The sequence below is a fragment of the Aotus nancymaae genome, unplaced genomic scaffold, assembly GCF_030222135.1.
Source record: "Aotus nancymaae isolate 86718 unplaced genomic scaffold, 86718_ANA_hifiasm-v0.15.2.pri h1tg000063l, whole genome shotgun sequence".
Lineage (NCBI taxonomy): Eukaryota > Metazoa > Chordata > Mammalia > Primates > Aotidae > Aotus > Aotus nancymaae.
The window spans coordinates 514,430-526,570 of record NW_026988477.1 but is presented as its reverse complement, the minus strand read 5'-3'; the positions used below and the strand labels follow the sequence as shown (position 1 = coordinate 526,570).

The window sequence follows — 12,141 nt, the reverse complement described above, 5'->3', positions numbered from 1 at the left end:
GGTTGAGTGTGCTGTGGCCGGGGCCGGTCCTGCTGCTCTCCTAAAGCCCAAGCCAGCGGCACAGGACTCCAGAGCAGACCACAGAGTTGGCCCTGAGAAAACAGTGTAGAGGCCGGGTGCGGTGGCTCATGTGATCCCAGCTGAGGCGGTTGGATCACTTGAGGTCAGGAGTTCGAGACCAGCCTGACCAATGTGGTAAAGCCGTGTCTCTACTAAAAAATAAAAAAATTAGCTGTGCGTGGTGGTGCGCACCTGTAATCCCAGCTGCTTGAGAGGCTGAGGCAGGAGAATCATGTGAACCTGGAAGGAGGAGGTTGCAGTGAGCCAAGGTGGCACCACTGCACTCCAGCCTGGATGACAGCTTGTCTCAAAACAAATAAAACCAGAGTTTGAGATTTATGTGCTTGATTGTTCGTTTTAGCACTTGACCTCCATGTTTCTGTGGGGTCTCTGGTTCCAGAGCAGGCACTCCTGGAGCACACGTGGCCTGAGGGAGACCCTGCTCTGCACGTGGGGTCGGCCAGCCCGGCCTTACGCTCACCGCACGCAGGGTTGGACACTTTACCCAGCATACTGTTTGAAGATTTTTTTTCAAAGCAGTTTTAAATTTCTGGTAACTTTAAAGAGTTTTCTTTTAGCTTTATATAGGAGGACACTTTTTGTAGTTAAAATCTTACTGTTGAGATTAGAAATTTTTCCTTTGGATCATTTATATTACATTTTGTAAGTTAGGAATGTGTTGATAGAATATTCATTTCCAAAGTAGTTTCTATGGTTGTATTTATAGAGCCAAATTACAAGAAGTCTTCAGTAATTTGTTTAGTCTAAGAGAAGAACAAAGCTTTGGAGAAATGAGCAAAAGAGCCTTTAGATAAGACGACTGTTTTCTCCCGTGAAGTTTTCCATTCAGACGGTTCTATCCATACAGCTCATTTCTGTGGTTTGACCTTGTGAGTAAAATGACTGCACATTCTGGTCCGAAGGGAGGAGGGCACTTTTGTGAGGGCAGTGGCTCACGGAGGCCCCACTCTCAGGCTTTGGCACCAGCCTCCTGGTAGCGTGCAGAGACACAGTGTGGAAATGAAGGCTACCGTAACAAGCGCTGAGAACGGTCATTATGGCTGGTTTATTGACAAAACGTGGACCCAGTTTGTCTTGTCCAGCATGTTGTGGAAACTCCAAGCTTTGACTAGGAAAAGAAATGATCACTTCTGGGGTAACTGTGATGTGGTTGTGTTATTGAAGACTCGGCCAGCTGCCTTGCTCCTCTTCACCTCATGGTGGTAATTGACTGTGCGGGTTGTCAAACACCATTGTTTGCCTGTCTGTGGTGAACATGAAGGATCAGATGTCATCTTTTTAGTGGGTGAGGGCATCTCTGGAAGGCCACTAAAGCTGCCTAATACCAGGTATCACTGAAGGCTTTTTTTTTTTTTTTTTTGAGACAGAGTTTCACTCTGTTGCCCAGGCTGGAGCACAGTGGCATCATCTCAGCTCACTACAACCTCTGCCTCCTGGGTTCAAGCGATTCTCCTGCCCCAGCCTCCCGAGTAGCTGGGATTACAGGCATGTGCCACCACATCCAGTTTTTTATTTTTGCTAAAGACGGGGTTTCACCATGTTGGCCAGGCTGGTCTTGAACTCCTGACCTCAGGTGATTCACCTGCTTCAGCCTCCCAAAGTGCTGGCATTACAGACGTGAGCCACTGCACCTGGCCTCACTGAAAGGATTTTTAAAGCTAGGGAGCAGGTTGCCAGGTTGTTCAAAGGTAGAGTTGGCAGAGAGGTGGCTGGCTATCCCCTAGGCCCAACTGGAGATGGGCAGGGGTCCTTCCTGCCAGCCTAGAACCTTAGGGGCACCCTCAGTCCGTTTCAGGGTCAGGCAGGGCCTAGGTTTACAGGCAACCATGAAGCCATTGAGTCTTTTTTTTTTTTGTATTATACCAGTGGCCAGTGGCCCATCTGTTTTGCAGTCAACACGGTTCCATTGGTTCTTTCTCCTACCTCTTAAAATTTAAATTTATAAAATTATTTGAATACTTTTATGGGCTTGTCTTTGAATAATTTTAACAGATTATCCAAAATATGTCTAGTCCTTATTTATCTTTGAATTTTAGGAATCTCATAATGGGCAGGGTCTCAGTTTCTATGCTCTTTCCCCGACTAGACGTTGTTTATTTTTTAAAAAAGTCAGTAGTTTGGTGGAAATAGACAGAGCAGGCGGCCACGCAGTGGGAACCTCACCTGCAGGGGCAGGCGGTGCCCTGTTCTTCCCCTGTGGGGACAGCGCCTCGTGTTTCAGGCGGGCAGGTGGTGCAGGTGCTGCTGAGGAGGCTCCATGGGAGCAGGCGGTCGAATGCCGAAGGTGCTGCCGTTGTTTCTGGAAAAGCGGTGCTGAGCTCTTCACAAAAGTTTAATAATTTATACTGTATGTGTAATCGAAACTGTCTTTTATCAGACCGTCTAATGTCAAATGTAAAATTAAGGTTAACTGTATTATGACAAATTGTATTGGCTGCATGGTCATTTTGTATTAAATGACAAAGGAGAAGTGTCCACTTGGAGATGAAAAGTAATGCTGTCCTGTCAGCCACGAGAAGGAAATTCATTCAGTTGAAAATGTCGGGCCAGGCATAGTGGCTCACACTCTGCAATCCCAGCACTTTGAGTGGCTAAAGTGGGCAGATCACTTGAGGTCAGGAGTTCGAGACCAGTCTGGCCAGTGTGGTGAAACCCCATCTCTACTAAAAATATACAAATTAGCCAGGCTGTAATTGTTGTGCACCTATAATCCCAGCTACTTGGGAGGCTGAGGCGGGAGAATCACTTGAGCCCGGGAGGCGGAGGTTGCAGTGAGCCGAGATTGTACCGCTGCACTCCAGCCTGGGTGACAGAGCGAGACTGTCTTCCCTGCCCCCCCAAACAAAAAAAAGAAAATGTTGTTCCCTGGGCATAGTGGTTCATGCCCCTAGTCTCTACTGTTGGAAGGCTGAAGTGGGAAGATCTCTTGAGCCCAGGAGTTCAAGGCTGCAGTGAGCTGTGATCGCGCTACTGCACTCCAACCTGGGTGACAGAGCGAGACCCTGTCTGTAAAAATGAATGAATAGGCTAATGTGTATATGCTGCCTTTGCTTTACCTACAAATTATGTTAAGTTTAAGTGATTATTGCATGCTTATTTTATAATTACATTTAGAGGAAGAGACATAGAAATAAAGTGATTGTGTTGTAAAAAGTTGAAGCTTTTTATTTTAATCATTAAGAAAATCTCAGTCATGTAAACATGTATCATCATGTGGAATAAAAAGGTTACTACCTTCTGTCCTGTGTTGCTAAAAAGAATTTGTGAGGTCACTAGCATGAACATAACTACACACCAGTATTTACCTAAAGAATATATTCATTTTATGGGCTTGGCCTGTGAGTACTTCTCCTGTCCCTCTGTCCCTCTTTTGGATCTCGTCTGAGCTGTGACCGTGCCTGGACGCCTCCTGTCTGTTTCATGTCTTAGAGCAGCTGCTTATGTGCTTGGCCTGCACATCCAGCACGGGGCCCGAGTTCTGCTTCACTTGCTGGGAAACGTTTTTCCCCTTAGGCTTTTGTGTCTACCTAAATCCACCAATTAACATTTAAGAAAAAACATCACAAAGTGGGAAATACTCCTTTTTCTCCAGCCACGTCAGTGCCTTAGACAATGTGTTAAAGTGGGCATTGAGAAGAGGAGAATATTGTTTTCTAGAAGGATGGTAGAGTCCAGCTCGAGCACGTCAAATGTGTGCTGAAGTGTGCCTTCACTAGTCTGCCATTCTCCTTTTCTCAAAAGGTTTGATTCGTTGCTGTCGTGACCCTGTTTTTTTTGTTTTGTTTCGTTTTGTTTTTTGAGATGGAGTCTTACTCTGTAGCCAGGCTGGAGTGTGGTGGCGCGATCTCGGCTCACTGCAACCTCTGCCTCCCAGGTTCAAGTGATTCTCCTGCCTCAGCCTCCTGAGTAGCTGGGATTACAGGCGTGTGCCACTGTGCCCAGCTAATTTTTGTAATTTTAGTAGAGACAGGATTTCACCATGTTGGTTAGGCTGGTCTCGAATTCTTGACCTCGTGATCTACCCACCTTAGCCTCCCAAAGTGCCAAGTTCTTCTCATATTTCAAAACACAATCATGCCTTCCCAGCAATTTTCCAAAGTCTTAACTCATTACACCATTAACTCAAAAGCCCAAAGTCTTAACTGAGACAAGGTAACTCCCTTCTGCCTATCAGCCTGTAAAATAAAAAACAAGCTTACTTTCAAGAAACAAAGAGAATACAGGCATTGGGTAAATGCTTCCAATCCAAAAGGGAAAAATTGACCAAAACAAAGGGCCTACAGGCCCCGTGCAAGTCTGAAACGCAGCAGGGCAGTCATTAGATCTCAGAGTTCCACAATAATCTCCTTTGATTCCATGTCTCACTTATAGGCCACACTGATGGAAGGGGTGGGCTCCCAACGGCTTGGGTAGCACTGCCTTTGTGGCTCTTCAGGGTACAGCTCCTGCAGCTGCTTTCATGGGCTGGTGTTGAGTGCCTGCTGCTTTTCCAGGCACATGGTGCAAGCCAAAGGTGGATTTACCATTCTGGGGTCTGGAGAGCAGTGGCCCTCTTCTCACAGCCAGTGAGACTCTATATGGGGCTCCAGTCCCACATTTCTCCTCTGCACTGCCCTAGTAGAGGTTCTCCATGGGGGCTCTGCCCCTGCAGCAAGCTTCTGCCTGGACGTCTGGACGTTTCCATACACCCTCTGAAATCTAGGCGGAGGCTCCGAAGCCTCAACTCTTGCCCTCTGCACACCTGCTGGCTTAACATCGTGTGGAAGCCTTGGTAGCTGTTGGTTTGCAACCTCTGAGTCCGTGGCCTGAGACGTATCTGGGGCCATTTCAGCCACTGCTGGAGATGGAGTGGCTGTGATGCTGGGCACAGTGTACTGAGGTTGCACAAAGCAGCGGGGCCCTGGCCTGGCCCAGAAAACCCTTCTGCCCTGCTGTGCCTCCAGGCCTGTGATGGGAGGGGCTGCTGCAAAGGTCTCTGAGGCATTTTCCCCATTGTCTTGGCTATTAACATTTAGATCCTCATGCAAATTTCTGTAGCTGGCTTGAATTCCTTCCCTGAAAATGTATTTTTTTTCCCTACCACATGGTCAGGCTGCAAAATTTTCAAACATTTATGCTCTGCTTCCTTTTAAATATAAATTGCAGTTTCAGGTACTCTCTTCGTGCGTGCATATGAATGTGTGCTGTTAGAAGCAGCCAGGCCACCTCTTGACTGCTTTGCTACTTAGGAGTTTCTTCTACCAGATACCCTTGATCATCTCTCTCAAGTTCAAAGTTCCACAGATTCCCAGAGCAGGGACACAGTGCTGCCTGTCTCTTCGCTAAAGCATGGCAAAAGTGACCTTTATTCCAATTTCTAGGAAGTGCTTCGTCTCCACCTGAGACCTCCTCAGCCTGGACTTCATTGTCCGTATCACTACCAGCATTTTGGTCAAAGCCACTCAGCAAGCCTCTAGGAAGTTCCAGACTTCCCCTCATCTTCCTGTCTTCTTCTGAGCCCTTCAAACTGTTCCAGCTTCTGCCCATTACCCAGTTCCAAAGCTACTTCCACATTTTCAGGTATCTTCATAGCAGTGCCTCATTTCTCTAGTACCGATCTGTATTAGCCTATTCTCACACTGCTATAAAGACATCCCTAAGACTAGGTAATTTATAAAGAAAAGAGGTTTGATCAGCTCATGGTTCTGTGGGCTGTACAGGCTTCTGCTTTTAGGGTGGCCTCAGGAAACTTATGATTATGACAGGAGGGCAAAGGAGAAGCAAGCACATCTTCTTACCTGGCCCGTCAGGAGGAAGAGAGAGCAAAGGAGGAAGTGCTGTACACTTTCCAACAGCCACATCTTGTGAGATACACCACAAAAGCAGCAAGGGGGAAGTCCAGCCCCATGATCCAGGCACCTCCCATTAGGCCCCTCCCCCAGTTTCAGGTTTACAGTTCAATGTGAGATTTTGGTGGGGACAGGCAAACTGTATCACTGTGTCTGTAAACAGTGAGGCTATGTGACATCAGCCGCACAGCCTGTGGGGAACTTCGGGGATGGGAGGGGCTCACCGAGCTAGGGGCTTGGAGGGAAGGACTGGGCTACTTTGTCCTCCCAAGACTGGAGGCTTGTGGCCCTGCCCTGGTTGTAGATTCTGAGATTTTCTGTTGGTTTTAATTTTAAGAAACATGGGCATTTAAGATAGTGATTGGTTTTTTAAAATATTTAAGAAGAATACAGTTTTAGGACTAAATAGTTAGCTATTTCTATTCAGAGAGGGTCGTCGTTGGGTACATCCCTCGGCCATTTGTCTTGGTCCGTCACCCCGTTCCCCAAGAATCCTCCCCCTTTAGTTTGCGAGAATCTTCATTATTGCTGTTTGGTATCCTCTCTTTACTTCCATCCTCTTATCTTTTTATTTAAGATTTTGTATTTAAAAGGCCCTTTAATTGAAAGAAGCATCAGAATTCCTGGAAATCCCAGGCTCTGGGAGGGAGTTTTTCTTCCTCCTTCCCTTCCTCCCTCCCTTCCTCCCTTCTTTCCTTCCTTCCCTTTCCTTCCTTTCTTTTTCTCTCCCTCCCTCCTTTTGTTTCTTCCTTTCTTTTCTTTTCTTTCTGTTCTCTCTCTCTCCTTCCTTTTCCATTTTCTTTTCTTCTTTTGACAGGGTTTTCCTCTGTCGCCCAGGCTGGAGTGCAGTGGTGCATCCACAGCTCACTGCATCCTCAACCTCCTAGGTTCAATGGAACCTCCCACCTCAGCCTCCCAAGTAACTGGGACTACAGGTGTGTGCCACCACTGCTAGCTAATTTTTAAACATTTTTTGTAGAGATGGGGTCTCACTGTTTTGTCTAGGCTGGTCTCGAACCCTTGGGCTCAAGCAATCCTCCTGCCTTGTCCTCCCAGAGTGCAGGGATTACAGGTGCGAGCCACTGCTCTGGGCTGGGAATTCCTTTAACTTGAGTTTGGAAGTTGGACATGAAACCTTCTCCTGAATGTTCTTGAGTTCGGGACAGATGTACTGAGGATAAAAAGAACTTCAAAGCAGCTGTTTTTCTGAAATCGTCATAATATGATTTTTAAGTGGAAGAACCGACGTGAGTGTTTGAGCATCGAATGTGTGCATGCTCCCTGTTCATGCTTTGCGTACACTGGTTTTTTTCTCTCACCCGGCGTCCTGGTGTGTACCTCCATGGTGCACAAGTTGTGGCACTGAAAATGCAAGGTCTGTTGCTCAGGTGGAAATGGACGTGTCATGTGCTTTCCCGGGCAGGTGCAACCCACACAGAAGGGGAGGAGGGGTCTCCTGATGGAGCAAGAAGCCCCGAGTCAGGGCTGTCCTCCCAGGGTGGGTCTGGAGTGGGCATTGCACTCAGTCTCTTCCTGCTGTGAGGTTGGGGGACTAGGTCGTAGAGGGCTATGGGCATCTTGGGGCCCTAGAGGGCCATGGGGTCTGGACCCACCCTGCCCTGGCAGCGGTACTGACCAAGAGAGGACCATGGCCCCCTCCACTCCTTACGGCTCTGGGGCTCCTTTCAACCTCTGAAATGTGAGTTGCAGTATCTTCCTCTCCACGACTTCTGAATCGCGAGATGGGAACTGATTGGGCTTTCCATGTTTTCAGGGCGCACTGGGTGCCGGGGAGGAGGCCTAGAGATGGTTTTGTCTGACGGTGTGTGGGGGCGGTGAGGGCTTGTGAAACATTTCAAGATCCAGGGATTGTTCCTTTTCTTTGATCTTGATCTTTTTTTCTTTTGAGAAGGATTCTAGCTCTTGCCTAGGCTGGAGTGCAGTGGCTGGCTCTTGGCTAACTGCAAACTCTGCCTCCCAGGTTCAAGCAGTTCTCCTGCCTCAGCCTCCTGAGTAGCTGGAACTACAGGCACTCACCACCACACCCAGCTCATTTTTGTATGTTTAGAAGAGATGGGGTTTCACCATGTTGGCCAGGCTGTTCTCAAACCCCTGACCTCAGGTGATCCACCCACCTCAGCCTCCCAAAGTGCTGGGATTACAAGCATGAGCCACCGTGCCTAGCCTCCTCTTTTTATTGAAACAGTATTTATCAGGAGTCTTGCACTGTCGCCCAGGCTGGAGTGCAGTGGCACGGTCTCGGCTCACCACAACCTCCGCCTCCTGTGTTCAAGCAATTCTGCCTCAGCCTCCCGAGTAGCTGAGACTACAGCCCTCCACCGCCACACCCTGCTAAGTTTTGTATTTTTAGTAGAGATGGGATTTTACCATGTTGGCCAGGCTGGTCTCGATCTCCTGACCTTGTGATCCGCCCACTTCAGCCTCCCAAAGTGCTGGGATTAAGGGCGTGAGCCACCACATCTGGCCTGTCATTTACATTTGTATTGTAAACTAATTTGTCTTTAATTTGGAGGTTTCATAAAATGCTAGAATCCATCAGCCAAAAGGAGACTTGGCAGCCAGCCTCTGGTGCTTCGGAGAACAGCCTCAGGAGCTCCCCTGATATGGCTGGGGTTTTCTCCCAGCAAGGGATGCTGCTTCCAATGCAGTCCCTGGGCTGTGGAAGCAGCATCCCTTGCTAGGAGAAAACCTTCCCAGCCTCCTGGAAGTCTGGAGAGGCACAGCTCTGGAGGAGAGGGCAGAGCCGTTGCCTTGAAGAGCCTGCTCTGTGTGCCTCTGCCCGGCCTCCCTCCTCCCTGGCGGTAAGCCCTTTTTTTTCCCCGCCTGTGCCCTGGGCCGTCCTCAGCTGACCCTTTCGGAAGTGAGCACTGAGACTGCTACTGAGCAGGCAGAGGCGTCTGTGCTGTTGTCCCTGACACTGGTGTGAGACCTGGCATGCTGGTCAGGGCTTGTCACAGGGCTCCTGAGTGCTGTTGGGTTAGACACAGCAGAAGAGTGGGTACTTAGACATTATTTGGTAGTGTGTTACATAGCATTCTTAAATTTTTTTTCAAAAGGTTAGAAAACTTAATTTCATGGGTAGGATTTGTGGCTGCTGCTGGTGAGGAGGACTGTAAGAGGGAGTGGGGGTTGGTGGGCGCCTCCAGGATGGGACAGCATGTGAGGGGCACAGCAGACCCGCAGCTTCGTGAAGTCTGCCCTGCCGTGCTCCACCCGGCTCGTCTCAGGCCAGGAGACCTTGTCGGCGGAGCTGTGCTGGGGCGGGCTGGGTCTTTGTGCCTCAAGGCCCTACTTGTAAAAGCTGTCGAGGACCCCAGAGGGCTCTTGTTTATTGGGTTGTGTCTAATGATATTTACTGTAAAAGAAATGAAGACTGTGAAGTTAAAAAAAAACATGTAATTATTTAAAAACAAAGTGAACGTAACATTTTATTTACATGTTAGGGAAAGCAACGGTTTTGTGAAAAGTTCTTCTGAATGAAAAAAACTCATTCGAGTGGCATCGTTTTCCATGTTGGTCCATCTCTGTCACATCTGGCTAATCGAAGGGACAGCTGGGTTGGCAGATCGGCTTCTGCACCCAGCTGGAGGTGATGCTGTCTCATATGAAGAAAATCTGGCCTTACGTAGACGTGTGGTTGGCAAGGGAGAAGGATTTAGGTATCTTTTGAGATAATTGTGGATATTCTGCTTTGATACTGCACCAAAACTCAGCAAGGTGAAACTGTATCAGTGACCTTCTTCCTCTGTGACGTTAAAGCCCATGTTGAATGCATCTTTTACCCATGCGTGATTGTGAGTATTAGGCACTGGTCATTTGGGGAATCCTGTCGCTCACCTCGTTAGGAAGATCTTCCCCATGTTGACACATTTTATTATGTAGTATCAAAAATCATAGTCACTAATGATACCTCCCATGTCATAAGGAAAGTCTTTAAATAGGGGAAGCTGCCAGGCTCCAGGGGACAGGTACACATTTACATGTATTTCAGAAATTCAGAAAGCAGAGTTTTAACATTGGCACCAGATACTACTGGTTGTTTTCTTTGAGGTTCACTCTGTTTTGTGAAAATGTCTGTCAAATATCCAGGTTTGAGTAGCATAGATTTTGCCAGTTGTTCTGTTGAGTGAAGATGCTCTGTGAGTAAGGAACACTTGGTTCCACTCAGCCGTTCCTGGCCTCTGCTTGCCCCTTCCCCTGACGTGGAACATTGGAGGCCGATGTGAGTGAGGCCATCATCTCACTGCCTCATCCAGAGCGTTCTCAGGTGAGCCCCGAAGCACCTGGTGGCCAAGAGTTCAGTTGCTGGAGCGCACTGCCATGCCTCGGCCTGGCTGACTCGGCAGGGCTGACAACACTGCTTGGGCACTGTCTCTGTAAAAGAGGCCGCTGAGGTTCTAGCATTATTATGAAATTAGTTTTGACCTCCTGGATTGCTGGAAGGATTGCGGGGATCCCGGAGAACTCCTGTTGGTGGGTAGATTCGAAGGGTGCAGGCTGCTGGCTGTCGTACAGCTGTGCTGAGCCAGGAAAGGTCGTGTGCCTGCATGCTTGAGGGCTGGCACGAGCAGCTGGGTTGCTTGTCCCTGGTTTGGCAGTGAGAGATCGGGGGCTGGGAGATGGATACCCGGTCCCCGCCGCCTGCCCATGAAGGGGTGGGCTGGCCACCATTGCTGAGACCAGCTCCTGAGGAGGGCAGTGCAGTTAGGTCAGCTGTTACCAAGTCGGCTCAGAGGGCAGCCAGGTCATGGATCTGAACCCTGAAAAGCAGTAACCACATCCACCACAGGTGGGGCCCGGTGCTTTGTGAGGAGGAGCTGGTCTGTTGAGAGGCTCCACTGTTGACACATTTTCTCATCCAGATGCTGGACACCCAGGTTTTTGCAAACTCTTACACTTTTTACCTGTTGGATGGAAACAGGGTGTGGTCGGCCTTCTGCATCCCTCTGACCAGCTGCTCCTAGCGACCTCAGGCGTGTCTGTGCCTTTCCTCATCTGGTCGTGGACTCCTGGAGCACCAAATATGCCTGGCTCAGTTGCTCATGTTTGATCACCCTGACCCGGAGGCTTCCTGCCCACTTCCAGTTTCCAGTGGCTTCACCAAGGGGTTTCTGCAGTATCGCGTCACCAGGCTTGGTTGTCAGCCTGACAGTTCCCACCTTGCAGCTTGGCCTTTGAAACTGCCTAGAGTGGTCAGCACCCCTTCTCCTCCCGGGGGCCCTGATGTGGGCGGGGCCTGTGCGGACTCCCTCCTGTGGTCAGCACCCCTCCTCCTCCCGGGGGCCCTGATGTGGGCGGGGCCTGTGCGGACTCCCTCCTGTGGTCAGCACCCCTCCTCCCGGGGGCCCTGATGTGGGCGGGGCCTGTGCCGACTCCCTCCTGTGGTCAGCACCCCTCCTCCCGGGACCCCTGATGTGGGCGGGGCCTGTGCGGACTCCCTCCTGTGGTCAGCACCCCTCCTCCCGGGACCCCTGATGTGGGCGGGGCTCCCTCCTGTGGTCAGCACCCCTCCTCCCGGGACCCCTGATGTGGGCCAGGCCTGTGCGGACTCTCTGGTGCCTTTTCTTGGATTCCACGGTCTTGCTGCTGTGTCGGGAGAGTCCTTGCTGTGACTGTTTTCTGGGTTTATGTTCACTTTTCCAACCAGACTCTAAGCTTCTTGAAGGCAAGGATTTTTGTTTAAAAAAAAAAGTTTATGTCCCCGTGCGGTGGCTCATGCCTCTAATCTCAGCACTTTGGGAGGCCGAGGTGGGCGGATCACTTGAGATCAGGAGTTTGAGACCAGCCCGGCCAACATGAGGAAACCCCTGTCTCTACTGAAAATACAAAAATGAGCCGGGTGTGGTGGTGTGCAGCTGTAGTCCCAGCTACTTGGAAGACTGTGGAAGCAAAGGTTGCAGTGAACAGAGATCTCGCTGCTGTACCCAGCCTGGGCGAGAGAGTGAACTCTGTCTCAACAACAAAAAATTTTTAAGAGGCCTTGTACAATAAATGTCTCTACATACTAGATGCTTAATCTCAAATATTTAGTGATTTAAGTTTCTCATTGAATTTTGTTGATTTATCTATTTCTATAATTTTTTGTAGGAGGTTGGACATTTGAAATATATGAATAATTGTCAGCAGCAGAATGCATTTTGAAATAAATTGTAACATTCCTGTAACAGAGCCAAAAGATTTCAGATATCTAATTCCATAAATAATATATGAA

General features: G+C 49.1%; 1 protein-coding gene across 5 annotated transcripts in view; it reads left to right on the top strand.

Moving 5' to 3' along the window:
* EHMT1 (euchromatic histone lysine methyltransferase 1) overlaps positions 1–12,141 on the top strand; it is a 236,509-nt gene that overhangs the window by 83,562 nt on the left and 140,806 nt on the right. The gene's annotated exons all lie outside the window — the stretch shown is intronic.